The 25892-nt window shown below is 45.1% G+C and overlaps 1 protein-coding gene across 1 annotated transcript in view; it reads left to right on the forward strand.

Annotated features, from left to right (window-relative positions):
- Positions 1–203: 203 nt before the first annotated feature.
- Positions 204–25892, forward strand: part of LOC126983354 (octopamine receptor beta-2R-like) — a 47048-nt gene continuing 21359 nt past the window's right edge. The window contains exons 1-2 of the mRNA XM_050836082.1: positions 204–564; positions 13742–13838. The gene's annotated coding sequence lies outside the window, so the exon portion shown is untranslated. The remainder of the gene's footprint in view (positions 565–13741; positions 13839–25892) is intronic.

Raw genomic sequence — 25892 nt, forward strand, 5'->3', positions numbered from 1 at the left:
GAGGGAAGGTAAGGGAAGGCAGGAAGGGGCGTGAGGATGGGCCGGGGGAGTGAGGGAAGGAATAACAAGAAGGAAGATTTAATGAAGGGCTTAAGGAGAGTAGGGGAGAGATGGGCCGGTGGTATGTAGTTAGGGGAAGGGCAGGCTGGGGATGAAAAATGGGATACATATTGTGAGGGTGAGAGTAAGGAGAGTAAATGGATGCAGCACAAAGACGGAGGCGAGAGAGAGAGAGGGAAGGAGAGGGAACAAGTGAAAGATGTGTCGGAGATAGCGTAGCGAGCGATGATATGAGAAAGATGTGTGTGGGAAGGAGGGACGGAGGAGGAAGGGTAAGAAAAGAGAGGAGAAGGGAAGAGATGAGAAGCGAGGGCGGAATGATGAAGGGTGTGAAGGAGGGGAGGAAGGGGGGAGGGGGAGGGCCACCTTGGCACTGAGCGCCCAACTCGCCTCAGTTGCCCGGGCGACACGGCACGAGGAGGTTGTGGCCCCGTCCTCGCGCCGGTCTGGCCTCGCATCTGGCCCAGGCGACGCTCCGGGACATCGCCACAGCCTCCAGCCCCGGTACAACCCCCGCCCCGCCCCTCCCCTGCCCGCCACGTCCCCCCCGCCCCGCCCCGCCCCGTCCCACCCCGACTCACCTTCACAGTGTCTTGGTGTTACTTAATGTGCCTCGGGGCCGCAGCGACGCCCACGTAACACCCGCGGGCACGCCGCCCCCTCGAAGCCTCAGTGTGGCGATGTCCGCGAGGGGCGAGTAATGATGTGGCGGATTATTGATTATCACGCCATCCACTCATCCTCCCATGCACCCTCCCCCCCCTTACGCAGAACGACCGGTCGCTCCTCCCGGCGGCACGACCACAGGGGAGGGAGGGCGGCGCCTCCCCTGCGTCGGCCGTCCCTGCGAGTGCCGCGGACCGGTGGTGTGCGCCGCCCTTTGTGCCTCGCGGGAAAGAGTTTAGACTTCAATCAAACAGCCGCAGGAGACAGACGGCCCGCCGCAGTGAATGCCTCCACGCCCGGCAAGTGGTGATGCAGCGCCCGGGGCACCGCTCGTGTGAATAACGAACGTCGCTGGCCACGACTCGCCGCGGCCCTGCCTCCCCTGCCCGCCCCTCCCCTCCGCCTCTGAAGTGTCACTCACCACAACCAACTTAAGAAAATTTCACTCGTGTCTCCGCTGGAACTTAACGCCACGATGCACGTTCCTCAGATGCCTGAGTTGAGAGGTGAGGCGCCGCGGGAGGCTGAGGAGGCGGCGTGTTGCGTCAGGTCAGGCCGAGGTGTTGAGAGGAAGGTGTCACCGCGGACTGGAAACACACGTCAATCAGGCGCTGCGTGTGTTTGTTTGTGTGTGTGTGTGTGTCTGTGTGTGTGTGTGTGTGTGTGTGCGGTGAAGTGTGAAAGGCAACGCTTGTTCATCTGAGAGAGAGAGAGAGAGAGAGAGAGAGAGAGAGAGAGAGAGAGAGAGAGAGAGAGAGAGAGAGAGAGAGAGAGAGAGAGAGAGAGAGAGAACGAAACAAACAAACAAAGAGAAAAAAAAAGAAACTAGCTTCTAAGTGGACAAAGGACAAAAGAGTGCGAAAGAATGACGGACGAGTGATCAAGAAAAAAGTGCTCGAGCTTTCATTGTTCTTGTCAGCTTTGGGAGACGAGGCGAAACTGTGAGCAGCGACGGTGTTTTGATGATCGTGATACCCGCCGAGCCCGTGATGAAAGGAAGAAGAGAGATGAAAGGAAGAGGGAGGAAAAAAGAGAGGTGAGGATAGGGTGGGGAAGGAGAAGAGGGAGGGAAGACAGATAGGGGATGGAGAGCAAGGAGGAGAGGATAGGGCTGGGATGGGAGGGGAAGGAGGGGAGGATAGGGATGGGAGGGGAGGAGAGGGAGGGAGAGAGGAGTGAGGAAACAGACCAATGGGGAAGAGTTGTGTTTGTGGGAGAAAGAAGAGAAAATGGAGAGAAAAAGAGAGAGAGTGGGAGAAAAGAAACCGTGTTTAAGGGAAAGAGAAAAGTGAGAACGGAGAGAAAAAGAGAGAGAGAGAGAGAGAGGGAGAGAGAAGAGACCGTGTTTGTAGGAGTGAAAAAAATGAGAAGGGAGAGAAAAAGCGAGAGAGAGGGAGAGATAAGTGAGAAAGGAGAGAAAAAAATAAGAGAGGGAGAGAGAAGTAACCCTGTATTGGTGGAGAGAGGTAAAAGTGGAGAGAAACAGAGAGAGAGAGAGAGAGAGAGAGAGAAGAGATAAAGGGAGGAAGGGAAGGAGGGAGAGAGAGAGAGGGGGCCTACAAGAGTAGTCCTAAAACTGGGAAAAGAAAAAAAAAAGTGAAAGGAGGAACTAAGGAGAGAAAACAGTGGAAGGAAGAGAGAGAGGCAATTACACTTAATCAGAGAGAGAGAGAGAGAGAGAGAGAGAGAGAGAGAGAGAGAGAGAGAGAGAGAGAGAGAGAGAGAGCCGGGGGAGCCAAGAGGAAGAGGAAGAGGATAGGAGATTGATGAGGAAGTAACCGTGAGAAGAGAGAATGGAAGAGGAAGGGAGGGAGTGGGAGCAAGAGGAAATGAAGAAAGGAAGAGTGAAGAGAGGAGTGAGCAGTGAAGAAAAAGATTAGACGAAAGGAAGAGAAGAAAAGTATGAAGAGAAACAAACGACGAAGAAAGAGAAAAAAAATGACAGTTGGTTTGCTGTTGAGAGGAAGAAGAACAGAGAGAAAATTGAGATAAACGAGGAGAGTAGAGACGGAAGGAAAGAAGTTAGGTGTGAAAAAAGAAAGATGAAAAAGGAAAGACAAGATGAAGAAAACAGCGGTGGAGTTAAGGGAGGAAAAATAAAAAAAGGGAGAGGAGAAAAGTGGGGAAAGTTAAAAGATGAAAGAAAAGGAAGGAGGAAAAAAGGAAGATTTGAACAGTGAAATGAAGACAATGATTTAGCAGAGTGAAAAGGTGACGTTTGAGAGGTCATCATCATCATTATCAGCAATTATTAGTCCTCTCCAGGTGACGGCCTTTCCTAACGTCCTCCATCTCTTCATTTATTGTTCGTGTACTCTCTCCTGCTCTAATGTCATCTCTCCACTTGGTCCTCTCTCTGCCCTGACTCTCACAATTTCTGATAAGTCTGTGTTAATTTGGCTTTCATCTTTCATCAGTAACACGCATAATGTGACCTGCCCAAGTCAATTTCATATTTTTCAATCGTCATTAGCATATCTTCAATCTTTGTCGGTTCTCTGATTCATCGTTGTCGCTTCCTATCTCTCCCAAAAGTATCCAGTCCATTTTTCCTTGAGCGCTTCTTTGCTTTATTTGAGGCGCCAAGTTCCCTAATTGTATGTTAGGACTGGGGGAATACACTGATGGTTAACCTTTCTCTTCAAGGCGAGTGTCAGATGAGAGTGAGAAAATAATGAAAAACTAGAATAAAAACGAGAATAAAGGAGGAAAACGGATAGGGAGGAGTGGAAGCATGGAGAGTCAGGGAGCAGAGAGAAAGGGAAAGAAGGAAGAGAGAGGGAAGGGAGAGGAAGAGGAAAGATAGAAGGGAGAGGGAGGGGGAAAGAGGAAAGGGAGAGGAAGAGGAAAGATAGAAGGGAGAGGGAGGGGGAAAGAGGAAAGGAGAGGAAGAGGAAAGATAGAAGGGAGAGGGAAGGGAGGGGAGAGGAAAGAGAGAAGGGAGAGGGAGGGGGAAAGAGGGAAGGGAGAGGAAGAGGAAAGATATAAGGGAAAGGGAGGGGGAAAGAGGGAAGGGATAGGAAGAGGAAAGATAGAAGGGAGAGGGAAGGGGAAAGAGGGAAGGGAGAGGAAGAGGAAAGATAGAAGGGAGAGGGAGGGGGAAAGAGGAAAGGGAGAGGAAGAGGAAAGATAGAAGGGAGAGGGAGGGGGAAGGGAGGAAGAAGGGGAATATTATTATGTTTAGCAAAAGCCTTCCATCACAGTCCTATCCCCTTATTTTCCGTGGGCTCGAGCTTCAGTGATATGTAATCCTCTACTCTCTGCTATGCCTCCTCCTCGGTCATTATTTGCCGTCCTGTCAACTTATGAAACACTACTATCCTTCATCTTCATCTTCAGACCTATTTTCGAACTTCTTATTCAGTTCCTCGATCATTCCTTATAAGCTTTCCTCAGAATCACCAGCATTACTATGTCGTTTGTCATTCCAAGGGTATTAAGGCACTCGGCGTTTACTCAGAATCCTGTGTAATCGAACTTTTAATCCAGTCTATGGGAAAGAAGGAAAGAGAGATACGGATGGCGAGAGTAGGGAAGAAAATAAAGTGAGATGGAGAAGGATGATAGGAGCAGAGAGGAGGAAGATAAAAGTGAAGAATAAATGGAACGAAATCATGGTGTGTGTGTCATGGGGTAATTAAGAAGAAAAGGGAGAGAGGGAGAGAAGTGAGGAAAACAGTGTGAAGGGGATAGAAGAGAACTGCAAGAGTGAAGATGAGAAGAGATAAGAAGAGAAAAATGATGAGAGAGAGAGAGAGAGAGAGAGAGAGAGAGAGAGAGAGAGAGACGAAAATGCATGGGGTGATGGGGGGGGGGGGTACTCCGCTACAACGATTTGAGCCTGAAATGAGGTCACGAGGTCAGGAGGTCAAGGCTAGCTGGGGTCACGCCGCGAGTTTGGAGGCCACGAGGGCGAAAGGCGGCAAACACGAGGGCAGCGAGACACGAACATGACGAGAGGGAGAGAGTTAAAAAAAAAGAGAAAAAAAAAAGAGGAAGAAATAAACGGAAAATGTATGGAAGTGTGCAGCTATTTTTTGAAGGGGAGAGTTAGGAGGGAAGAGGGGGAGGGGAAGAGGGGGAAGAGGGGAGTGGAAGAAGAGGAGGAAGAAGGAGAGGGAGGAGGAGGGGGAGGAGGAAGAGGGGAGAGGAAGAAGGGAGAGGAAGAGGGGAGGGGATGAGGGGAGGGGAAGACGGGAGAGGAAGAGGGGAGGGGAAGAGGGGAGAGGAAGAGGGGAGAGTAAGAAGGGAGAGTAAGAAGGGAGAGGAAGAAGGGAGAGGAAGAGGGGAGGGGAAGACGGAAGGGGAAGAGGGGAAGGGAAGAGGGGAAGGAGAGCGAGAGGGGAAGGAGAGCGAGAAGGGAAGGAGAGAGAGAGAGGGGAAGGAGAGAGAGAGAGGGGAAGGAGAGAGAGAGAGTGTAAGGAGAGAGAGAGAGGGGAAAGAGAGAGGGGAAAGAGAGAGAGGGGAAAGAGAGAGAGGGGAAAGAGAGAGAGAGAGAGAGAGAGAGAGAGAGAGAGAGAGAGAGAGAGAGAGAGAGAGAGAGAGAGAGAGAGAGAGAGAGAGAGAGAGAGAGAGAGAGAGAGAGAGAGAGAGAGAGAGAGAGAGGGAGATGATGACAATAATGATGATGACAATGATGATGATGATGATGACGATAGCGGTGTTATCTAAAGGGTCTTGAGTGAACGTGAATAATGAGTGGTTGTGAACACGCTCGTGGAATGCTGACAATGACGATGATAGTGGTGATGGTGATGATGAGTGTGGTGAGGGAAGAGTTCATCGTGGTTATTATGTTCGTATGTAAAGGAGGAAGTGTCGAGGATAATGAAGGAGGTCATAATGGTGATTGTGTAATGAGAGGGACTATTCATCGTGTGTTATTTATGTAAAGTGTGTGTGTGTGTGTGTGTGTGTGTGTGTGTGTGTGTGTGTGTGTGTGTGTGTGTGTGGGTGTCCTTCCGTTCAGCCACCTATGAATGTTTTTGAAGGCTGAGTGAAGCTTGTGGCAGTGTGTGGGTTCCCTCTCCCCTCCCCTCCTCTCCCCCCCCCTCCTTCACCGTCCCCTCTCTCCCTCCCTTCTATCTCCCCTCTCTCCCTTCCTTCCCCACACGCCGTCCCGTCACTCAAACTGTATCCCTTTCCCCTACCTCTCCCTATCCTCTTTCCCTCTCCCTCTCCCTTCCTTCTTTACCGGTCTCACCTCTCCTTCCTCCTTTCTCTCCTTTTCTTCTTCTCTTTCTCCTTCTCCTTCCTTTCCTCCCCTTCCCTTCCTCTCCCTTTCCCTTTTCCCTCTCCCTTTCCTTTTCCCCTTCCCTCTCTTTCCTTCTCCCATTCCTCTCTCTCTCTCATTGTTTCTATTCCTCCCTCTCCGTTTTCCTTTTTTTAATTGCTGTTTTTCTCTTTTATCATTATTTTCTCTCATTCATCTTTAGTATATCCATGTTCCTTCCTTTATCCCTTTTCCCTACTTTATTCTCCACTTTCCCATTCCTTCTCTTTTTTTTTTACTTTGATTTTAGTCTGACTCTTTCTCATTGTTCTTTCTTCTTGTTCTTCTTTTTGTTCTCATTCTGTCTCTTGCTCTTCTTGTTCTTGTTCTTCTCACGTTTTCATAATTATCTTCTTCTCTTAACATATTTTCCAATCTTTTTTAGTATTGTTTTCTTTTTTCTTTTTTCACCCTCTTCTCATTTTCATCTCCTTTGCATTCTACTCTCATTTTCCTCCCTCCCCGTTTTCCTCTTCCCCTGAATTTTCTCGCTATTTCTCTCCCTATTGTTCTTTTATTCTTTGTTCCTTCCTTTTGACTCAGTTTCTTTTTTTTCTTTGTTTTTTCCCTGCTTCCATTTTCCTTCTTTCTTTCTCTTTCCTTTTTTAATTTCTTTTCTATTCTTCTTTCTTTCCGTTCTTTTTCTCCCAACCTTCAATTTTTACTTCTTTCCTTCCTCTCCTTCCATTCATCTATTTTATTCTGTCCATTGTTGTTTTTCCTTTTCATCTGCATTTCCTTCCATTTCCATTTTCATTTCTTTCTTTCTTTATTTTTCATCCCCTTCACTGTTCCTTTTCTTCTTTCTTTCTTTCCGTCGCCTCTTCCCCATCTTTATCCCTCTCACCATTTCCACTTTCGCTTCCACTCCATTATCCCACTCCTTCCTCTCCTCCCCTTCCTTCCCATCAATCTGAGCTTTCCCTTCTCCTCCCTCTCATTGCTATCCCTTCCCTTCCCTTCCCTTTCCTTCCCTTCCCTTCCCTTCCTCTCCACTCTCCCTCGTTTGCTCTTCATGTTCCCATTATCTCCCTTCACCTTTCCCCTTTTACTGCCCATGCTTTCCCTCTCCTCCACTTACTCCTCTTCCTCCACCCTCCGTCCAATTTATGTCCATTTTCCCTCCACCTCTCTCTGTTCCCTCCTTCGTTAATTACTTTCCCTCCTCTCCCTCGTTTCCCATTCACTGTTCTTCCAGTTCTCCTCATTTTCACTGCCCTCCCTGATTCCTCCCTTCCTTCCTTTCCCACCCTGTCGAGTCTTTTCGTTTCCTTCATTTCCCTAATTCCTCTCCTTCCTCTGCTTCCCGATCCTCGTTCTTTGCTTCCTCACTCTTTTTCGCCTTCAGTATTTGCTCACTTCTCTTGAAAATTCGTTCCTTCCTTCTCCTCTTCCCTTTCCCGTCTCCCTTCCCTTCCCTTCCTTTTTTTTCACCCTTCTCCCTTTCCCTTCCCCAGCCTCAGAGCTTGTCGCAGCCTTATTCGGAGTAGCAAACGCAACTATGAAAAGCAAATAGCGCGCGAAATCAAAACTAACTCCAAGAAATTCTTCACGTACATAAGATCGAAAAAGAAAGTAAAATCCAATATTGGTCCCCTGACAGACGAGACTGGATCTGTAACTCAGGACAGTAAACAGATGGCCAGAATCCTCAACAGTAACTTCGCATCCGTATTCACAGTCGAGGACATCGAAACCATTCCCGAGAGCCCTGCCCCGCCGAGTGAGATCACGCCGCTGGAAATTGACTCAATATGCGACCAAGAAGTAAAAAAGTACTTGGACAAACTCGACACGAACAAGTCAACGGGACCCGACAGTTTGTCCCCGCGGTTATTAAAAGAGCTTAAACAACAAATACTTCAACCACTCACTACCATATTCAACCGGTCAGTTCAACTAAACAAGGTCCCGGAAGACTGGAAGATGGCGAACGTAACACCGATTTTCAAAAAGGAGACAAAAGCGTTGCATTAAACTACAGGCCCATAAGTTTGACATCAGTGGCAGGAAAAATACTCGAAAAGATTATTAGAGATAAACTTGTTAAGTTTCTAGAAAACAATAATGTAATCTCCGACACCCAGCATGGCTTCAGAAACAAGCGCTCCTGCCTAACGAATTTATTAGACTTCTTCCAAGGTATATATAAGAACTGGGATGCCCACATCCCCAGTGATGTTATATACCTGGACTTTCAGAAAGCCTTCGACAAGGTACCGCACGAGCGACTCCTAAGAAACTGCACTCGGCGGGCATCGGAGCCAATCTGATCGCGTGGATAAGAGATTGGCTCACCGACAGAAAACAACGAGTACTACTCAACGGACAGCCTTCCGATTGGCTACCAGTCACTAGTGGAGTGCCTCAAGGGTCAGTGCTGGGACCCATCCTCTTTATCATATATATCAATGACCTAGAATCAGGACTGAAATCCACAATATCGAAATTTGCAGATGACACCAAGGTGGGTGGAGATGCACTCACAAAGACCGACTGCGAAATCATTCAGAAAGACCTCAATCACATTATCGAATGGTCGGAAAAATGGCAAATGTCTTTTAATGTTGACAAATGCAAAGTCATGCACATTGGGTCCCAAAATAGTAACCACACATACATCATGAATGGGAGACCTCTGCAAGCGATGCAGGAGGAAAAGGATCTTGGAGTCACTATCAGCAGTGACCTGAAACAAGCGAATCACTGTAAAAAAGCATACAACAAGGCCAACATTATGCTCGGGTTCATAGCGAGGAACTTCGAGTGTAAAACACCAGACGTGATGCTATCCTTGTATAATTCCATGGTAAGACCGCACCTCGAGTATGCAGTGCAGTTCTGGTCTCCCAATTACAGAAAGGACATTGCTTTACTGGAAAGGATTCAACGACGCGCCACAAAGATGATTCCAACCTTCAGGGCTCAACCGTATGAGGAACGACTCAAGCGACTCAATCTCTTTACATTGGAGAAAAGACGCCTACGAGGGGACATGATTCAAGTCTTCAAGTATCTAAAAAAGTTCAATAACGTCGATTACTCCAAATTCTTTGAACTGCAAACCATCTCAAGAACTAGAAATAACGGTTTACCCATTCAGTCGAGTCGATGTAACACAGACATTGGAAGGAGTTTCTTTTCAAACCGAGTCATCCGCCACTGGAACAATCTTCCCTCAGAAGTAGTAAATGCGAATACCATCAACTCCTTCAAATATAGAATCGACCGTCATTTCGCTGCGTCAGGAGTAAACTGAATAACGAGGGGCTTCCATCTGCTCCTCAATATCGAGGTGCTTTCATCTGCTCACCAAGCCCCAAGTGGCGGTCGAGCAGATTAAATCACCCAAGCGGGCGACCTCGTAATGAGCCAATAGGCTTTCTGTTGCCTGCATTTCCATGTTTCCATGTTTCCATGTTTCTGCCTTCTTTCCCTTCCCGTCTCCATTCCCCTTCCCGTCTCCCTTCCCTTCCCCTTCTTTTTCAGCCTCCTCCCCCTCCCTTCCCCTTCCCGTCTCCCTTCTCTTCCTCTTTCTGCCTCCAACTATTGCTTAAATGACACTCTCATAGGCAGGTCTGGGTGCGAGAGAGATTTAGGGGTCTTAGTGAGCTCTGATCTCCGTCCAAGGGCACAATGCATTCAAGCTAGAAATCGAGCAAATAGGGTACTGGGATTTATTTCAAGGAGCGTAAGCAACAGAAGCGCCGAAGTCTTCCTCAAACTATATTTAGCATTAGTTAGACCTCATCTTGACTATGCGGTTCAGTTCTGGTCACCTTACTATTGAATGGATATCAAAATGTTAGAATCGGTGCAGAGGAGGATGACTAAGATGATTCAGGGGTTGAGAAACTTGCCATACGAGGAAAGACTCAAACAGTTAAACTTGCATTCTCTAGAAAGGCGAAGGGTGCGTGGATACATGATCGAAGTTTATAAATGGATGAAGGGCTTTAATAAGGGGGATATTCATAAGGTTTTGTTGGTAAGAGAACCGGGTAGGACACGAAGTAATGGGCTTAAACTGGATAAATTCAGATTCAACAAGGACATAGGCAAAAATTGGTTTACTAACAGGTTTTGTGGATGAGTGGAATAGGCTTAGCAGTCATGTGGTAGGTGCCAATACAATTGTCACATTCATAAATAGATTAGATACATTCATGGATAGCGATATTAGGTGGGGTTAGATACACGGGAGCTTAAGGTCAAAGGAGCTGCCTTGTATAGGCCTACCGGCCTCTTGCAGACTCCAACGTTCTTATGTTCTTATGTTCTCCTCCCTTCCCCTTCCCGTCTCCCTTCCCTTCCTCTTTCTGCCTCCTCCCCCTCCCTTCCCCATCCCGTCTCCCTTTCCTTCCCCTTTCTGCCTCCTCCCCCTCCCTTCCTCTTCCCGTCTCCCTTTCCTTCTCCTTTCTGCCTCCTCCCCCTCCCTTCCCCTTTCTGCCTCCTCCCCCTCCCTTCCCCATCCCGTCTCCCTTTCCTTCCCCTTTCTGCCTCCTCCCCCTCCCTTCCCCTTCCCGTCTCCCTTTCCTTCCCCTTTCTGCCTCCTCCTCCTCCCTTCCCCTTCCCGTCTCCCTTCCCTTCCCTTCCCTTTTCTGCCTCCTCCCTCCTTCCCCTTCCGTCTCCCTTCCCTTCCCTTCCCTCTCTGCCTCCTCTCCTCCTTCCCTTCCCGTCTCCCTTCCCTTCCCCTTTTCAGCCTCCTCCCCCTCCCTTCCGCTTCCCGTCTCCCTTCATTCCCTTCCTCTTTTCACTCTCCTCCCCCTTCCTTCCTCTTCCCGGCTCCCTTCCTTTCCTCTTTTTATCCTCCTTCCTCTCCCTTCCCTTCTTCTTTTTTGTATTTCTATTCCTTCCTCGTCTCTTTCCCCTCATCTCTTTCTTTTGTCTTCTTTCTTTATATCTTTTCTATTCTTTCCTTTTTTTCCCGTTCCCTTTCATTTCTCTTCTTGTTCTTCTTTCATACACCTTATCATCTCCTTCAGTTCCTTTTTCTCCTTCCTTTCTTTCCCTCACCGTACCCCTTTCCTACCCCTTCCCGTTTCTCTCTTCTACTCTTTCCGGTCTCAATTTCACTTTCCTTCTTCATTTCCGTTTGTTTTATCCTTCTCTTTTAGCATTACCTTCCCTTCCCACCTCCTTCTCGTCCCTCCTCACTCCCTTTTCCCGTTTCTTCCTTTTCCTTCGTATCTATTTCGCCTCCATCTTTCCTTCCCCATTCCTTCTCTTTATTTTTCCTTCCCCTTTGCATCTTCCCTTCCCATCTTCCCGTCTCTCATCCCCTTCCCGTCTCATTGCCTCACCTGCCTCTCCTCCCCTCTCCCCCGTTACCTGCCGCAGCCTTGGGGACAGCCGGCCACTCTCACACAGGTGTACTCGTCCTCTCGTTAATTAGAGGTGAGGCCGCATAACGCTGCCGCCTCGCCGCTCAACCAGGAATAGATTGGGAAGGAGGCAGCGAGCGGCGGGACGAATTTTAGCTGCCTGGGGATAGCCGTCGAGTGTGTTATATTGCGGTGTTCGTGCGGCTGGTGTGGTTACTGTTGTGGTTATTATTTGGATTGTTTTTTATTGATTTTTATTGTTATTATGGTTATTATTATTGTTATTATTATTATTTGATTTCGTTTGCGAACACACACACACACACACACACACACACACACACACACACACAGAGAGAGAGAGAGAGAGAGAGAGAGAGAGAGAGAGAGAGAGAGAGAGAGAGAGAGAGAGAGAGAGAGAGAGAGAGAGAGAGAGAGAGAGAGAGAGAGAGAGAGAGAGAGAGAGAGAGAGAGAGAGAGAGAGAGATTTACGAGCATACACAAATTCGTAGTTACAATAAATTTTTCATACGATCACAAACACATAAATCTCCTGGAATTCATCCCCACAAAATCACGCATGCACACACACACACACACACACACACACACACACACACACACACACACACACACACACACACACACACACACACACACGCACACGCACACACACACACACACGCGGGTTCATAAACACTTTCTTTCACGCAAATATGCACGGATTCAATATATATGTAAATAGACTCATCGACCAGCAAACACACACACACACACACACACACACACACACACACACACACACACACACACACACACACACACACACACACACACACACACACACACACACACACACACACACACACACACACACACACACACACACACACACACACACACACACACACACACACACACACACACACACACACACACACACACACACACACACACACACACACACACACACACACACACACACACACACACACACACACACAGAGCTCAAAGTTAAAGGCGTCAACATATTTTTCTGGCCGTAATGAGTGCGAGGTAAAAACAGTCGTAGGAGAAAGTATTGTGTGGAAAGTCTTTCGTCATAAACGTTCATGGGCGACACAAACGTCCGGGAAGGGAAAAATGTCTCCTCTAAACGAAAAAGGAAAAGCATTGTATGAATTTATGAAGAGAATTGTGTCGGTGATGAAAATAATTAAATACTTTGCGAACGTTGTGATATGTGACGTACTCCATATTAAAGCAACAACGACCTTTGAGCAAATAAGTTTTTTTGAATAATAATGAACTGTAGTGCTATATCGAAGACTGCGTTAATGAAGCAGAAAAATGAAAAGAACATGTTAAACGTGTACTCTAAGAAAATTATGAGGAAAACAACATATCTTAGCCGCCAGATTAAAGCAAGATCATACGTTTATTGAAAAGAGAGTGGAAAATTATACTCTGACAAGAAAAGATAAATAATATAAAGTTTCAAAAGCTGACGCATAACTGAAGCGACATAACGTATTTAATTCATGCAAACGTATTTTTGTGATGTATGACCTGGATTTGAGGGTATGAATAATTGTTGATTGGAAGTGAAGTTTGGTGTTATGAAAGTCAAGACAAAAAAGTTCTGAACCAAATGGAAATTTTGTGAAGCCGTAAATGATTCATCGCGTGCGTGGGTGGCGTGAAGGAGTTGCGAAATAGCTGCGTCGAGACACCTGGTGATCTGGGCAGCTGAGCGCCTTGACACCTAACAGTCAGCAGGTGGACGAGGCGGTGAGGCGTCGACGGGGCACAGAAGGGCCGCGAGGAGGGAGTTTTGTGTTGATAGGAAAGAGTTCAAAGCGACTGAGAACGAAAACAGCTGCCTGGAAGTGCGAGAATATAAGACTTTTTCCGTGTATATTTTAAGAATCAAAATGGAAAACCGAAGAAAGAAAGCGGAAAACGGTGAGAATACGAAGGAGAAACAGCCTCTTGAAACGGCACGAGGGCAGACTCTCCCTTATGTTTGTTTTGGAAGTGACCAGCAGCCGAGGAGGAAGAAGGGAAACTAAGAGAGAAGTGAGCTTCTGAAATGAAGAAGTTTTCCTGTTTTACGCAAGAGAAAACGCATTCACAGGAAACGAACGATGAAGAGAACTAGAGCGGGAAAAGCAGAAAACCAAACACCATTTCCATTAACCGTGTGGGAAACAAAAAGAGAACAAAAAACAAACAAACAAACAAACACCACTTCAATTAACTGTCTGAAATAAAAAATGCTGATGGACTAGTGTGGAAAAAAAAGACTGCAAATGGAAATAATGAAAGACTAGACTGTTACCCAGGAAGTGACGGCGAGATCAGATAACAAGAACACCAAAAAGAAGATACGAGTTTTATAGAGTTTTCTGTGTTTCAGGAAAATGACAAACTAACAGTGACTCAGGTGTTAACTGTGCATGCGGCGGAGAGACACAGCTGAACATGTAGAGTGGAACGCACACACGCACGCACAGGTAATACTACTAGTGACAGGTGCAAAAAATAAGTATTGTTGGTGAAAATATTGTACAGAATGTTGAGAAATATATGACTTTAATTCTTCTAGTGTTTCAGATTTTTTTTCTGTGTGTGTGTGTGTGTGTGTGTGAGAGAGAGAGAGAGAGAGAGAGAGAGAGTGTGTGTGTGTGTGTGTGTGTGTGTGTGTGTGTGTGTGTGTGTGTGTGTGTGTGTGTGTGTGTGTGTTTGTACCAGTCTGTGTACCTATCACTCTGTCTCTTTGTATGTTTTCTGTTTGTCTGTGTGTGCGTGCATGTAAGTGTATGTGTGCGTGAGTGCAGAAGCGTGAGGGTGGTGGAGTAAGAAGCAATGGAGGTGTTATGTGCCGCAGGTGAGGCCGAGAAACACACACTAACAAGGGGCAGCACCGTGATGGGCCGTCCTTCCCTTGTTACATCACCGCGGAATGTTGCAGTGTGTGTGTTTAGGCGTCCGGGCCACCTGCTGCCGCGGCCTGCTTCATTAGAGATGCGGCTTAGCGTGTCTCGCCCAATTATAACACTTTAATTATACTAGTCGCGGGAGATTGATGCTTAATTGCACCATTCAACGTCCTCGGCACCTCCTGCAGGCCCCCGCTGAGGCTGAATGGAAGGGACATTGCCTCGCGGGGCCGTTGTGGTGCTCAGAATGTCGTGAGGTGCAGCTGCTAAGGGAAACTACTCACTCTGGAACAGCCTCCTTGACACTGTTTCCTTCTTACTTGGGCTTAAGCTCTTGCAGAAGGGAGGATTTCGCGAACTAAGTGTAATCGTATTTCTTGGCGTCTTCCTCTTGTCTTTTTTCATCTCCTTTGCCGTAAAAGAAGAAAAAAACAAACCTGATCCACACATTTTCTCACTTCTTGGTACTGTGTTTCCTCTTCCCTTGGTATTGAGCTCTTGCAGAAGGGAGGATCTAGCGAACTAACGTTATCAAATTTCTCAGCATTGTTCTGTCTTTTGCCCTCTCATTTATCGTTAAAAAGGAAAAAAAAAAAAAATGACCCACCTAGGATCACATTTCTTGCTACTGTATTTCCTCCTTCCTTAGTCTTAAGGTCTTGCAGGAGGAAGGATTTCGTGAACTAAAATATCCTCACAGTTTTTGCATCTTAGTCTGTCTTTCGTCTTCTCCTTTATCATCAATTTAAGGAAAAAATTATTCACACACCATCTCATATCAGTGCTAATCCAGTTCATGCACTAGTTTGAGGGAAGCAAGTGTGATGTTGATACGCATATTTATGGAGGTATCTATTTAAAGTGAGACGTCAGTAATCGATAGAGCTGTGTCCATTACTTTCCGTGAGAGGGCGCTGCGAGATGTATGTAAACGTATAACAGTAACTGAGACAAGACGGGCATGTTTGGGTTGATGCTTCCTGTCTCCAGTATACTCCGAGAAGGAAACAAGTGCATTGATATTATAAACACATGTATTGAGGGACTGGCTTTAAGAGTTATGACAGGAAACTTAAACTGTCTAGGGAATTTATGTTATGCATAAACTGAATGACTGACACACACACACACACACACACACACACACACACACACACACACACACACACACACACACACACACACACACACACACACACACACACACACACACACACACACACACACACGCACACTCAAAGAGAAACCAGTGAGAGGATAACAATCTACAAGCTCTTAACTTTCATGCTAAGTAATCGCCTTGCCCACAGGGACTGAAGGAGCGGTCGTGCTGTCAGTCATTAAAGAGAAAGTAAAGGTGTACACTCATTCCTAAAAGGTAAAGTTGGGAGCATACACTGTAGCTGTGCGTGGCGGCGGTGTTTATCTCCGTACCGTTAGTCCTTGGAGCCTGTGGTGGGAGAGAACATACAGAGACACAGTAAAGGTCCTCACTCATTCCTGGTGCAAAAGATAAAGAAAAGGTCATCACTCATTCCTGGTGCAAACATTAATTAAAGGGACTCACTCATTCCCTGTGCAAAGATAAAGAAAAGGTCCTCACTCATTCCTATTACAAAAGATAAAGAAAAGGTCCTCACTCATTCCTATTACAAAAGATAAAGAAAAGGTCCTCACTCAATCCTATTGCAAAAGATAAAGAAAAGGTCCTCACTCATTCCTGGTGCAAAAGATAAAGAAAAGGTCCTCACTCATTCCTATTACAAAAGATAAAGAAAAGGTCCTCACTCATTCCTATTACAAAAGATAAAGAAAAGGTCCTCACTCAATCCTATTGCAAAAGATAAAGAAAAGGTCCTCACTCATTCCTGGTGCAAAAGATAAAGAAAAGGTCCTCACTCATTCCTATTGCAAAAGATAAAGAAAAGGTCCTCACTCATTCCTATTGCAAAAGATAAAGAAAAGGTCCTCACTCATTCCTGGTGCAAAAGATAAAGAAAAGGTCCTCACTCATTCCTATTGCAAAAGATAAAGAAAAGGTCCTCACTCATTCCTGGTGCAAATGATAAAGAAAAGGTCCTCACTCATTCCTGGTGCAAATGATAAAGAAAAGGTCCTCACTCATTCCTATTGCAAAAGATAAAGAAAAGGTCCTCACTCATTCCTATTGCAAAAGATAAAGAAAAGGTCCTCACTCATTCCTATTGCAAATGATAAAGAAAAGGTCCTCACTCATTCCTATTGCAAAAGATAAAGAAAAGGTCCTCACTCATTCCTATTGCAAATGATAAAGAAAAGGTCCTCACTCATTCCTGGTGCAAAAGATAAAGAAAAGGTCCTCACTCATCCCTATTGCAAATGATAAAGAAAAGGTCCTCACTCATTCCTGGTGCAAAAGATAAAGAAAAGGTCCTCACTCATTCCTATTGCAAAAGATAAAGAAAAGGTCCTCACTCATTCCTATTGCAAATGATAAAGAAAAGGTCCTCACTCATTCCTGGTGCAAAAGATAAAGAAAAGGTCCTCACTCATCCCTATTGCAAATGATAAAGAAAAGGTCCTCACTCATTCCTATTGCAAAAGATAAAGAAAAGGTCCTCACTCATTCCTGGTGCAAAAGATAAAGAAAAGGTCCTCACTCATCCCTATTGCAAATGATAAAGAAAAGGTCCTCACTCATTCCTGGTGCAAAAGATAAAGAAAAGGTCCTCACTCATTCCTATTGCTAAAGATAAAGAAAAGGTCCTCACTCATCCCTATTGCAAATGATAAAGAAAAGGTCCTCACCTATTCCTGGTGCAAAGATAAAGAAAAGGTCCTCACACATTCCTGGTTCAAATGATAAAGAAAAGGTCATCACTCATTCCTATTGGAAAAGATGAAGAAAAGGTCCTCACTCATTCCTATTGGAAAAGATGAAGAAAAGGTCATCACTCATTCCTACTGCAAAATATAAAGAAAAGTTCCTCACTCAATCCTATTGCAAAAGATAAAGAAAAGGTCCTCACTCATTCCTATTGCAAAAGATGAAGAAAAGATCATCACTCATTCCTACTGCAAAATTAAAGAAAGGGTCCTCACTCAATCCTATTGCAAAAGATAAAGAAAAGGTCCTCACTCATTCCTATTGCAAACGATGAAGAAAAGGTCATCACTCATTCCTACTGCAAAATATAAAGAAAAGGTCCTCACTCAATCCTATTGCAAAAGATAAAGAAAAGGTCCTCACTCATTCCTGGTGCAAAAGATAAAGAAAAGGTCCTCACTCATTCCTGGTGCAAAAGATAAAGAAAAGGTCCTCACTCATTCCTGGTGCAAAAGATAAAGAAAAGGTCCTCACTCATATTGCTAAAGATAAAGTAAAGGTCCTCACTCATTCCTGGTGCAAAGAGAGGTCGTAAAGTACACGGGAAAATAGAATGATGCTTAAAAAAAAATGTTAAGCCTCCGTGCCATCGCAATGACGTGGAAAGAAACTCTACCTTTAATATTTCACACATTTTATTCCCAGCGGCAGAGACAAATGCGTGATGTCGGTTACTCGAATATTCATAGTGTGGTAACGATTTTATTGCACGCGATGGAAAATAACGGCACTTCGAGGCCCCGCAGGAGAGAAAAGCAGACAGCATACAAGCCGCTGGGCGTGGAATTGTTTTATAGCGGGAGAGAGCGGCGGAATATTTATGTAAGGCGCGCTGGGTCAAAGGGGGCGAGGCGTGATGGCCTGGCGTGACTGCATCGGCCGGGCGGAATGTTACGGTGATTTCCTTCTAACTGTGGCTGCACGTGGGGGCGAACGATTGTGTGTGGATGAAGGAGAGTGACTGGAGTTTTGAAGAGGTGACTGGCGATTTTGCTGAGCGAGAAGGCGAACGAGTGCGTGAATGGAGAGTGTTAGAAAGGTGACTGACGATCATGGCTACATTTGGTCAGTGTGAAGAGTGAATGGAGAGTGTGGGAGAGGTGAAGAGAATGACTGTGACTCCCAATTGTGGCTGCATGTGGAGGCAAATGCGTGAGTTTGTGTTAGAATAAGAGTGAATGGAGAGTGTGGGAAAGGTGAGGGGCATACACGGAGACTCTGACGTGTGTTGTGTCATATATTGTGCTTAGCTGATGATGGAATGGTGATTGCCTCTTGCTTGTGAACGAGTGTATAAGAGAAGGCGAAATGAGTAATGAGGGTGGGAATATGGAAGAGGTGCCATGGATGCAAAGTGACTGATGTGTGGCTTGCATGCCTGATATAGTTTGGAATCGTGTTTATAAGGCAAATATGGATGGATTGAGGCAGTGTAATGTGACTAGGAATATGTTGAAGAGTATACGTTGGAATATCTTAAGAGGCAGCGTAATGTGACTAAGAATATGTTGAAGAGTATACGTTGGAATATCTTAAGAGGCAGTGTAATGTGACTAGGAATATGTTGAAGAGTATACGTTGGAATATCTTAAGAGGCAGTGTAATGTGACTAGGAATATGTTGAAGAGTATACGTTGGAATATCTTAAGAGGCAGTGTATTGTGATTAGGAATATGTTGAAGAGTATACGTTGGAATATCTTAAGACGCAGTGTATTGTGATTAGGAATATGTTGAAGAGTATACGTTGGAATATCTTAAGAGGCAGTGTATTGTGACTAGGAATATGTTGAAGAGTATACGTTGGAATATCTTAAGAGGCAGTGTAATGTGACTAGGAATATGTTGAAGAGTATACGTTGGAATATCTTAAGACGCAGTGTATTGTGACTAGGAATATGTTGAAGAGTATACGTTGGAATATCTTAAGAGGCAGTGTATTGTGACTAGGAATATGTTGAAGAGTATACGTTGGAATATCTTAAGAGGCAGTGTATTGTGATTAGGAATATGTTGAAAAGTATACGTAGGAATTTTTTTAAGATAGCTTGGTCCAAGGAAAAAGATGGTGGAAGGCTAACAAAGAGTGCTAGAGTGTGGTGCATAGAAGGCGTAACGGGTCTTAAGAGAGAGGATGATGATGAAGATGAATAGATGATTGAGGTGAAAAATAGATGAGTGATTTTTTTTACCGCAAAGGAGACAGACCAAGGGCTTAAAAAAAAAGAAAACACTAATTAAAAAAAAAAAAGCCCGCTACTTACTCCCCCAAGTTTGATGAATACTCAGGGAATAACGAGAAACAGGGAGGGAGAGACAGGCAATGGTATTCGCTCGTAACCATCCCTCAAGTCAGAAATGCGTCACGTAAAGAGAGAAGGTGAATAGAGAAAGGGAACGAGTCAGCCAAAGTGTATATTCATAAACGTATCGAGCTCCCATTGCGACTCTTCCCCAAGGCCACAGAGAAGAGTAACCAGGTGTGTATAGATGTTTTTTCATGTTCATGGTGCAGAACCCGTGTAAAATTATCACCAGCATCACAAAACAGTCCATAAAAATTCCACCAGCTTTTACGAGTCTTTTCAAACAGGCGATCCGAGGTGCCGATACGGTTAATCATGCGGGTTCGGGACTGGTCAACGCAAAAACTACGATTATGTTAAAGTTACAAATGTGAGAGTCAAGTCAGTGTGAGCGTCAGTTACAATCATCATCATATGTGTTCATCGGCATTTACAACCTTAATAAAGTGCTCTGAAAATACACAACCGCAGAAGTGTGTCAGAGTTAACAGCGATACGTAACAGACCTTGAGTTACGTCCGCAGGTGTGTGTGTGTGTGTGCAAGTGTGTGCAAGTGTGTGTGTGTGTGTGTGTGTGTGTGTGTGTGTGTGTGTGTGCAAGTGTGTGTAAGTGTGTGTGTGTGTGTCGTAAATTTCCACCGTGTCAAAAGCTGCTCAGGGAAGGATCAATGGTGTGTGTGTGTGTGTGTGTGTGTACCGCCACTTACAGCCGCTAAAGAACGATGCGATAAAAGGCGGGAGTGGTTTATAGGTCACGGCCAGGGGAGGGAGGGGGAGGCGTGAGGTACAGGAGTGTGTGTGTGTGTGTGTGGGGGGTTATCTCCGCACAGGTGTTGGTGATGGCGATGGCGTGAGGATGGGTCTCTCTCTCTCTCTCTCTCTCTCTCTCTCTCTCTCTCTCTCTCTCTCTCTCTCTCTCTCTCTCTCTCTCTCTCTCTCTCTCTCTCTCACATTGCAAACCTCTTAAACAATTACTTTTCCTCGGTGTTTAATACTAACAGTCTTCCTCTCGCTACCACCAACACCAGTACTATTGTAAATCTCGAGCATGCATTGCCTAATTTTGAAATAACAACCGATGAAGTCCTTAAGGCTCTCCATTCACTTAAAACAAATAAAAGTCCCGGACCCGACAAAGTATATCCTTTACTGCTTAAAGAAACAAAGAGCGAAATACTCTCCTCCCTCACTACCGTATTCAATATGTCCTTGTGACAAGGCATCGTCCCTTCGGATAGGAAAAAGGCTAACATGACACCGATTTTTAAGAAAGGAGACAAAAAAATACCAGGTAACTACCGACCCATTAGTCTAACTTCAATTGTAGGTGAGCTACTCGAGAGCATAATGGGGATTCACAACATGGCTTCCGTAACAAAAGATCCTGCCTGTCAAACCTACTGACCTTTTATAACGATCTCTTCTCAATTTATGACGTAACCAAATCAGTGGACGTAGTCTATTTTGATTTCCAGAAAGCGTTTGATAAAGTCCCACATCATAAATTACTTTATAAATTAAAGCAAATAGGCATTGACGGTCAAGTATACCAATGGATCGCGAATTGGTTGAGCAACAGACAACAAAGAGTTGTGATTGACGGATTTAACTCAGAGTGGGCGCCGGTCACTAGTGGCGTCCCTCAGGGCTCGGCTCTTGGCCCAATGCTCTTCATTATTTACATCAACGACGTGGATGTTGGACTCAATAATCGCATTAGTAAATTTGCAGACGACACAAAGATTGGTAACTCGATTCTCACTGACGAAGACAGGCAAAGCCTCCAAGAGGATTTGCACAAAATTTCAGCTTGGTCGGATAAATGGGAGATACCCTTTAACGTAGACAAGTGCCAGGTCCTTCAAGTTGGAACAAAAAATAAGAAGTTCGATTACGAAATGCGTGGCGTTAAACTCACAAGCGTTCAATGCGTTAAGGACCTGGGGATTAAAATCGCGTCAAACCTCAAATTCTCACATCAATGCATCGATGCAGCAAATAAAGCGAACAGAATGTTGGGCTTCATTAAAATAAACTTTTTATTCAAGAATAAAGATGTAATACTTCCGCTCTACAATAGTTTAGTCAGACTCCACTTGGAATATGCGGTACAGTTTTGGTCTCCCCACCATGCAAAGGACATTGCTAAACTAGAAGGTGTTCAGCGTCGAGCAACAAAAATTATCCCTTCCTTGCGCAACAAATCCTACGAAGAAAGACTTTCCACCCTTAACATGTTCTCTCTTGAGAAACGTCGCCTCCGAGGAAAACTGATCGAATGTTTTAAAATACTTAATGGTTTCACGAATGTAGACAGAACAAAATTGTTTATGATCGATGACACTTTGCGAACGAGGAACAATGGCACAAAACTCAAATGTAGACAAGTAAATTCAGACTGCACCAAATTTTTCTTCACCAACGTTGCAGTGCGAGAATGGAATAAGCTCCCACCATCAGTGGTCCAGTGTAACACGATTGACACCTTTAAAAACAAGGTCGACCGTCACTTCCTTGAACTTAATATTAACTAGAGTAGAAAAGCAACGTTTTGGAGCCACCTGATTAATGTAAAATCACTTAGGTTTAAGGACAGACCACCTAGTCTGGACCATGGGGTCTGTGTGGTCTGACTTTCTATGTAAAAATCTATGTAAATCTCTCTCTCTCTCTCTCTCTCTCTCTCTCTCTCCTTTTTCTTTTCTCCTCTATTCTGAAGCGTTAAGTCCCCTCAACAGCTGGGAAGGAGACGCAACACCCTTAGGCAATAAATAACACAAGTAACACAACCATCTAGTATATTTCTTTCGCTTTACTTTGCTGCGTTAACTCGTCTCTCTTTATCTCTGTTCCTCTCCTTTTTTTCTATCTCTCTCTATTCTGAAGCGTTAATCCCCCTCAACAGCTGGCAAGAAGACGCAAACACTTAACATTTCTTTCTCTTTACTCTTTACTGTTAACTTATCTATCTGTCTCTATCTCTCTCTTCCTTCTCATTCCTTCTCTCTATTCTGAAGCGTTAATCCCCTCAACAGCTGGCAGGGAGACGCGAACACCCTCAGGCGATAAATAACACAACCATCAAGAGTCTAAACACAACACGGAGTAGTAGATGAAAGGAGAGAGCAAGGCGGAGAGCGGCCAGACAGACCAACACAGGCTGCTCTCCGCGTCTCCAGGAGGGTAGAGGCCGCAGGGACCGGAGACTCGAGGAGGACAAAGCCTTAAGTGAGTCGAAGGGGGCTGAAAGACGTAATTTCGGGTTTATTCTGGCCGTGAAGGGAGTCGTTGTCTGTCCGTGATTACCTGCGTGTGTGTGGAGAGCTGCAGGTGAGGGGAGGGATTAAGAATGGAGAGAGAGAGGGATGGAAGAAGCTGAATGTGAGAGTGATGGAAGAAAGAAATGGAAGGGAATGGAAGGAGTGGCTGGGAAAAGACAGAAAGGATAATAGGAGTACGTAAAGAAAGAACAACTGTAAGAAAAAAGCGAGAAACAGCTGAAGAAGGAAGGAGAGAGGAAAGAGAAAAATGGAATAGAATGGAAGGAGTGGCTGGGAAAAGATAGGATAGAAAGGATAGCTGGAGTATGTGAAGAATGAAGAAGTAGGATAAGGTAAGAAACAACTGAAGGTAGGAAGAGAGGAAATAAATAAATGTAAGGAGTGGCAATGGAAAGATAAAAAGAAGAGCTGGAGTGTGTGAAGAAAGAACAAGTAGGAAAAAGGGAGAACAGCTGAATGAGGGAGAGAGGAAAGAAACAAATACCACACATAAGGGAAGAAATAATGGTTAATCGAAAGAGAGAAGGAAATATAGACGTACAATAGAAAGACTCCAGAAGGAAATAGGTAAGAGGAAATATATGGACAGAAGAATGATTTTGCGAATGAGTATGAGGAAACGAATGAATAGAGGAAAGAGAATGAGGAAAACAGATGGAAGAGGGGAAGAAAGATAATCTCAGAAAGACTAAGAACAGAAGAGTAGAGAAAAAAGAGAAGCCTGTCTGGAGGAGAGAAAAAAATCCCTCCCAAAACTAATGGAAGAGAGTAAGGAAGAGAGAGAGAGAGAGACTGACAGGAGAAAGAATGGAAGGAGAGAAAAAATGAGAGGAAGAAGAAAAAATAAATAAGCGAACTAGAACTAATAAAAAGAGGAAACTATTGGAGGTATGGAGAAAGGAAAAAAATATGGGAAGGAGGAAGAGGAGTTAATATTAAGATAACTGGAGAAAGGAGGGAGGGAAAGAAGAAAATATATATGAAGGAGGTAGGGGGAGAGAGAAAAAAAAGGAAGGAAGGAAGGAAGAGAGGAATGGATCGGAGGACGAGAAAAAATGGAATAATTGGAGGAATGGAGAATAGAGTGGAAGGAAAGGAGAACGAAAAGCTGGAGAAAGAAGTAGGAGAGAGAGAGAGAGAGAGAGAGAGAGAGAGAGAGAGAGAGAGAGAGAGAGAGAGAGAGAGAGAGAGAGAGAGAGAGAGAAGAGAAGAGAAGAGAAGAGAGAAGAGAAGACGAAAGTACACGAAGAAATGCAGGAAGGGAGAGGGGAAAAAAAGGGAGGAAAGGAGAGCAGAAAATGAACTAAAGAAGGAAGAAGAGAGAGAAAATTGATGATCGAGGAAGAGGGAAAAAGTAAATTAAAGTTGAGGAATGGCTGAGGGAAGGAATTAGGGTTGTGATGGAGGTAGGGAGAGAAGGAAGGAGGTCAGTAGGGCGGGAAATGAGGAAAAAAGGGAGAGGGGAGAGAAGGGATAAGTGAAGGAAGGGAGAAAGAAAGAAGTGGAGGAGGAGTTGGAGGAAGAAAGTAGACATAAAGGAAGAATTGAAGGAGGGCAGAATGTGACTTCAAGAAAAAGGAAAAAAGAAGATCGAATAACTGAAAGAAGGGAGAAAGAAGTGAAGGAATTGCTGGAGAAAAAAGTAGGCATGGAGGTGTGAAGGAGAGAAGGATGGAAGGAGAGCAGGAAGTGATTAAAGAAGGAAAAAGGAAGGGAAGGGACAAATAAAGGAAGGGAGAAAAAAAAGTAAAAAATATGGCCGGAGGAAGGAAGTAGGCATCGCGGTATGAAGGAAGGGAGGGAGGGAAGGAAGGAAGGAAAATAATATAGAAGGAAGGAGGAAAAGAAGACTAAAGGAAGAGATGAATAAAGTAGATGAATAGGTGGAAGAAGGAAGGAAGTAGACATGAAGGAAGGAAGGAAGGAAAGAAGAGAGAAAATAAGGAAGGAGAGCAGAAAGTGACAAAGAAAGAAAAGAAAGTAGTTGAGGAATGATTGAAAGAAAGAAGGAAGGAAGGAAGGAAGGAGAGCAGGAACTGAGAAGGAAAGAAAAAGAAAGAAGTCGAGGAATGGCTGAAAGAAGGAAGCAGGCGTGGAGCTATGGAGAAAAGAAGGAAGGAAGGAGGAAGGACGGAAAGAAGAAAGAAGGGATAGAAGAAGAGTAGGCAATAACTGGAGGGAAAAAGAGAGAAAATAAAGTACAGGAGTGACTGAGGGAAGGAAGGAAAGAGAATAAAGTGACTGAAGAAGGAATGAAGAAAAAAAAGTTGTTGAGGAATAGCTGAAGGAAGGAAGGAGAGAAGGAGAACAGGAAATGACAGGAGAAGGAAGAAAGGAGAGGAGGGATGACTGAAGAGAGAAAATAAAGTACAGGAGTGACTAAAGGAAGGAGGGAAGGGAAGAAGAAAGGAAGGAGGGAGTGTGACCGCCTCGCCTCCGTCCTTCGTGAATGTTTCAGAGGCCGGGGATCAAGTTGCCTCCGGAGCATCTTCTGTAATATTTCTCCGCCGCCTCACTGCGTCTCTTCCTTGCCCCGATATATGTCTTCAGAGCCAGTAGAATTTCCTGTCTGTACTTTTTTGGGCTGTGTCTTTGTATCTCTTTGTTTTGCTGCGTTTCTGATTTTATGTCTGTCTGTTTGTCTGTCTGCTTCTTCGTGTCTGCTTGTTTGTCTGTGTGTCTATCTGTCTCCGTCTGCCTGTCTGTCCCTCTTAACACCTCTACCAACCTCCGACAACCCCTCCAACATACACCCTTATATGCACACACCCACAAAATACACACACCGACTCCCCCCCCACACACATACTTCTCCCAACCCTTACACAAGCCCCCACACTCTCACAACCCCGCTCCCCCTCCTCACACACGTAATCATTCCCGGCACACTCAGGTCTCCCAAAGAGTGTCTCGCCGTCTGGCCGTTCACTGGACTTAGGGGCCCCACGTCGCCCCGGGCTTTGTTATGAAAATGTGTCCCGTGCGCTGAATCCTGAGTCTAAATTGGCTTCTTCCTGCCCTTTCTCGCCCTTGCCCTGCCCTCCGACCAGCCGACCAGCCTTACTTAACTACCATCATCATCATCAGTTATTACTACGTAGTCTTCTTGCATTACTTAACATATCCCAACGTCCTCCATCGACCAGCCGACCAGCCTTACTTAACCTCACCACATC

Source organism: Eriocheir sinensis, chromosome 5 (assembly GCF_024679095.1).
Source record: "Eriocheir sinensis breed Jianghai 21 chromosome 5, ASM2467909v1, whole genome shotgun sequence".
In the NCBI taxonomy this organism is placed as follows: Eukaryota; Metazoa; Arthropoda; class Malacostraca; order Decapoda; family Varunidae; genus Eriocheir; species Eriocheir sinensis.